The sequence below is a fragment of the Pinus tabuliformis genome, chromosome 3_2, assembly GCF_031772625.1.
Source record: "Pinus tabuliformis cultivar Carrire ecotype Pingquan chromosome 3_2, CPIR1, whole genome shotgun sequence".
Classification (NCBI taxonomy): Eukaryota; Viridiplantae; Streptophyta; class Pinopsida; order Pinales; family Pinaceae; genus Pinus; species Pinus tabuliformis.
In genome coordinates, this window is record NC_142302.1 from 132,798,697 (window position 1) to 132,805,083 (window position 6,387).

Here is a 6,387-nt window from a genome sequence, read left to right on the forward strand (position 1 = left end):
GAGCCGGGCACTGAAAGCTATCCAACGCGTACGCAGCACCAAATTCGTTTCTGCCCAAGGGAAAAAAGCCCCGGCGACTTTGCCGGCCGCAAGCCGGGAATAGCGGGGACAGAAAGGGAGAAATCGACAGGGCTAACTAACGAACGAACTGCCCGAAGCACGGCCGCCTGGAAATCTCCGGACGGCCAGAGAAAAAAACCAGTCACATGGCCTGCCGTTTGGACCGTACCACACCCGAGCCCCATCCTATTGAATTTACCCACACACACCAAACAACACAAATTGACTCCCGTAAAACGGGATGCCCATTGAAGTCACTGACGACGTGGATCGATACTGACGCCATCGGTGGCGTCAGCAACTTTCTTTTCTCGGCAAATTTCTTCGCGGTGTCGGCTGCCAGGGTTTTGAGGGGTCCGACCGACTCTGTCTTACCAAACCCCAACATTCAGTTTTCGTTCCTTTGTTTGTTTTTACCAAAATTAATTTTATTTTGGTTTCTGCCCCTGCCCCTGCCCCTCACGTTCTAGGTCCGCGCTGGGCAGGTGGAGTCACTGACCTGTGGGGCTGGACTCTGACCTTTAGCCTTTAATTATATTTTCACTTTAATTTGCCATTCAAGAAATGTCATTTTCATAATTCAAGAATGGTCATTTTCATTTTTTTAGATAGACTACCTACCTATTGGAATCTTTCTTTCTTTACCCGATGTTACATTCCACTCCAAATTTTCTCATGTGCCCACTTTTCCCCTACATTTTTCCAATTCTTTTCTTGCCCTTCCATTAAAGAAAAAGAGAATCAAAGGTTTTAAGTATCTTAAAGTTTGTTAATGCACAACCTTTGATTCTAACCTCTCACACCATTGAATGACACCTCGGCCTACGTTGCCAAATCCCACACATGCCCAAAAGCTTATATCCACCTCCCCCCACTACACAACTGGACAACACAAAAGTAGAGAAGCTAAAGTCAAGTGGATATTTCTGTTGGTGAAGCAAAGTCTTTGGCGTCCCCACACATGTGTTAGGCTTTGAATCAAGTGGGGTCGAAAATGAAAGCAACAGCCCTAGCACATGTGTTGGAGGAAGGAAGCAAGGATGTATTAAATTATATTATTTAGACATTGACATTTGCAAAATTAAAGAGATAAAGCTTGCCCTTTGCTGGTATTCGCCCTCTCTTATACAACCCAAATTGGATTGGCCTTACTTAGTAAAATTGACTGATGGAAACTTCATTGGTTTACAGAAGAAAGGAGATGCTTAGTCAATACTCAGGATATTTTTTTAATAACATTATATGATGAAACAACTCTTAATATGGAAATACAAGTAGTCTATTTCGTTAGGTCTGAATTTGTTTTTAATATAGGTATATAAAGTTTTGAAAATAACAGTTGAGATGTGGAATTTTGATTTTTAAAAAATAGCACTTCTTAATAGGGAAATATAGTTATTCACTTCATTAGGTTTTAATTTATTTTTCACTTATATATTTACAAGTTTTGAAAATAATAGTAGAGATGTAAATTTTGATGTTAGAAGTGAAAAATACATTTTGTATTTATTATTTCAATTATGATGGTAAGGTTTTGGTTGGAGTATTTCAAAGAAAGTCTAATAAATCTAAATTTTTATAATTAATAATTTTAAGTATAATATATTTTATAAATTTTGATTTTTTTAAGATAGGTTTTGATTCATTGAGAGTTAAGTTATGATGAGGTATTTAATGTACAAGTACAAATTAAATAATGTGAAGAATGAGAGGGGTTTATATTACTACTTTAAACATTAGTATAAGTTATTTAATCTTTAAAATATCTTGGACTCAAGATGTAATTTTTTGGCTAATCTTTTTGGAGGATAAGGGAGAAGAGTGCAGTTCAAGATATCAACATTGTTAAAAGCACTATCATTACCTAATTTGAAATACCCCATGGGTGATACAATGATAGTTGGATGACTAAGGTCTGAAGACTAAGAGGTTCAATGAGGCCTTCAAGGATCCAGAGCATGGCCTAGTGGACAATACCCCAAGTCCCTAGTTCATCTTTCAATATAGGGAGGAATTTTCGAAAGTTTGGAGGAGTGCAAGGGCCTAAAAGGCAAAAATAGCTTAAGTTTTTTATATGGTTGGCACTCAATCTTTAGTCCAATGTGACTAGGGCAAGGAGGGATACACTTTCATGGAAGGAGAGAAAGTACAAGAGGAATTTGATAAATCCTTAAAATTTAATTTATGTCATCAAGTAAGGATACACTTTTATGGAAGGATAGGGAACATAAGAGGAACCCATAAATAATTAAAATAAGTTCTTAGTGGAATTGAAAAACCCTATCCATTGGATGATGAGGGAGCGAGGGTGGGGTGGTTGAGACCTAGTTGCCTCGGCCCTTGGCTTGTGCCTCCCTTTCGATCGATATGTTGTGGTGTTTCTTCCTTGTTGGTGTTGTTGTGGATGTCGGTCTGAGGTGCCCTATCTGTGGCACGTTGGGTTGTGTTTTTGGGTTTTGTCAGGTTTTTATGCCATGAGTGTTCCTTTTAGGGTTTGTCTTCTTAGGGTTTCTTTGAGTCGCCACCCAGTTTTTTGTTGTTGATGTTTGTGGCCCTCTTGTTGACACATCTACGGTCACTAGTATTGTGGATGCCATTGGTTGTTCTAGGCCTTCCAGCCTATTTTTGTTGATTGGTTGGGTTTTCTTACTCGGCCTTCAGAGCGGCCTGTGTTATGTTTTCGACTGATGTTTTAGCTATCAGGGCGGCCTATGCCCTATTATTGTTTTATTACGAGGGTTGTTCTCTACCCTGGTTTTTTTAATATCTTTTGTAGGGGTTTTATGACCCGCTTTGTAATGTTGGTTTCCTATTGATGGGCTCATCTGTGTGGCCCCTTTTTGCTAGTTATGTGCCCGATTGTATGGCCTCGCCGAGCTGTTTTTTTAATTTATAAACTGTTCTCGATCCCTTTTGTAAAATGTATACCTTATTCATGTAGAGATCCTCTAATAAGGGATCTCATAACTGAATACATGCGATTCTTGTATCAACAAAATGTAATTTTATTCTTCTATGATATAAAATTATATTTTTATTCCAAGGAAAAAAAAGAGGAACCCATAAATCCTTAAAAGTTAATTTATGTCATCGAGTAAGGATAGCATGTTCATTAAAGGAGGGTGATCATGATAATAATTATGATGGAAACAATGACCTTGGGTTTTATATGAAGGAAGATTCGAGAGGCAATTCCTCAAAGCCCTATTCTTGCTCCAAACAATCCAAAACTCAAACCCTTCTTCCCATGACAATACACTAATATTAGTTTAGGAAATAGCTAGTATAAGGGAAGGCATCGTTTTGGGTGGTTTTGTGGAGAGTGAGGAGATTAATGTAGTCAAGGGGAAAGAGAAAGTAGAAATGTACATGCCTACAGCTAAAAATGGAACACAATTGGAGTAATAAAATATATAAAAACAACAAACACATGGAAAGCATGTACAAAAGAGTCAATATTTACCCTAGAAATCCTTTACCAGGGAAACTAGAACTTAAGATAATAATATGTTTATTGACCTTATCCAAGCCAACCAAACACTAGGCCACTTGAGGAATTTTATAATGTAATATTCCAAAAAGGCTTCATCATATGTAATATGACGAGTTACCTAACATAATGGGTTCATAAACCACCAATGATAAACCCATGAATGATTTATTCAAGGTTATATTAACTATTGTGTAATTGAGTCAAGATGAACTTAGCATTCCCCTCTTTAAGCTTGACTTTGGACAAACATCTAGGGCCCTAAATTTCTATTAATCAAGCTTCTGGAAGTACAACATGCCCCCTCTCACCTAGGTCTACATGTAGACTTATATCAATGAACCATTAAACTAGGGTTATGCATGCATAAATAGGTCTAATAACCATATTCCATTTACATATGATAAACTCCAGCTCCATAAAAATAATTACAATTGCATGCTTGAACACGTGATAATATGAAACATCAACCCATTTTATTTCCAACTTTCCTCCTACTCCAAATACAATTACATCGATGTAGTACTTATCTTACCTCTATATGCTTGAAAAAATGATGCAAGAAAAAGCACCCACTTGCTTCTTTGCTCACAACTCTCTCTACTCCTTATACAATGAGATAAACCAAACACTTGTTAATTAGGTATTTATTCATCCTTCACTATATTTCCATTTGGTTTTTCCTATGCTCCACATGTATCCTTGTGATGCATTTTTAACTGTCATTCACCATAGTTTCCAAATCCATGAAACATTACTTCAATTTTCTACCTTTTATTATTGGTTCCATGTGCATGGCTAACATTTTTCACTACCTCTTGAAACCATTTCTCCATGCTCCCATGCTTTACTCCAAACGTTCACCACCAAATCTAATGCTAATCCCATGGTTGCGTTGACTCCCACACATTTCAACTTTGAAGCATAGCTATATCATCAATTGTCAGTAGATATGTCTTTAAACATCCAACTTCATACCATATCTCATCTCAACCCATTTTAGAAACATTGATATGTTTTAGCAAGGAAGAACCATTGCTTATAGTTGCATTTTGAATTCATGCACTTGAAGTTGAATCAACTAGCCCCCTTATCCTGCAAAATATCCCTAAATTTCATTTGCATGCATTACATTGGTTACTCGTGAATGCAATGATTCATGGTGAAACCATGAATTTGAGAAGTATTATTGGTGAATAGTGATATCTCTTTGATACTTGTATCTTATCCTTCACACAACCCAAGCACTACAGAGTGCCTATCTCTGATAGATGGACACTGCAAACAACAACCTTCTTATCACTCTACCTTATACTCTACCTTCTTTGAGTATAAGGTATCCAGAGTTTATATTGATCTAGGATGGTTAAGTTCCCCCTTTAAATAGGTTATATTCCACATGAATACCATAGGTTCTCGAAGCTTAAAAACCATCGATAACTTGACCAAGTCAAGTTTACCTTGAATACCCAACATAAATTAATAAAAATAATAATAATAACATAGATTTTGTACTTTTATTATTTTAGTTTGAAGTTATTTTTATTTTAACAAAGGGTTATTTTTATTTTATTTTGACCGAGTCAAAATGTTTGCAAGACATTACAACATCTCTACACACTGGGCTAGAGAGTGCCTCTCGGTGCAATCATCAGTTAGTTATCAAGATGATGAGAAAGGACATAACACATAAGCTCACAACCCACAATGAGAATCTTAAAGTGAAGGTGCAATTGGAGCAGGTTCCACATTCTTCCTAACCCCACTTATTCTTCTTGCAATCACAAGACTCAAACCCAAAACTTGTCACTGCTACTATTGGGTAATTTAATTGTCAACTAAACTACTTGCATTTAATTGTCAAACACAAGGTTCGTGAACTTGCAAAGTATACATGCACTATATGTGCTAGGATATCTACTTTCAATTCAAAAAAACTAATCTAATTACACATGAGTATTTAAACCTATTTATGACTAAATTTTGATAAGCATATGCACATGTTTTGTCTAAAAAGGCCAATGAATTCAAACTGAAAACTTTGAAATTTAAATGAACTTTTAAAGCAATCTATACTATGAAAATTTCGAGATATATTCTAATTGGACAAGAAATTAAAATCTATTCTACTGAACATAAATTAAAATCTAAACAATGAAAGGAAATCTAACTAGCTGACTTGAAAAAGGAAATTTATCTTACGAACTGTAAAACAATTCTAATCTAATTTTAATCTACGAGACTTGGAATAAAACTAATGAAATGAAATATAACTATCCAATTGAAAGCACAACTATTCTAAAAACTTGGAATTGAAAACTATCATATAAAGCAGGGAAAAACAATGATTTGTTGACAAAATTTCAAGTGCAAGAGCATGCAAAGATTAATAATGTGCATATTCTATCAAGAACCAACCATATCTATCAAAATGATGACTAGAACAAGAATGAAAATGAAAGCAAATACTTCAAGGAAAGTGTTTTTGGATTTTAAAGTTTATATTGAGCACTCAACCTATAATAGATATAAAGCAAGTAAGAAAACTATATTGAAATCAGAGAATTCAAACATCTAAAGAGATTGAAAAATAAATCGAAGCAAATAGTGAAAAAATGAAATTAAAATGAAAACTATACTATTTGACAACTCCACAGGGGGCCCTCCTAGTGATTGTGAGGAATTATGAACACGGATCACTTGATTTAAATCACCAATTTCATTTAGAGTTGCGACATATCAGAGATTACATTCACTGAGAAAAAAAAAGGAGTTCTTCTTCTTCAAATAGTAGCAACAATTACAAGTTAATATATAGAAATTTGATCCTTCTTCTC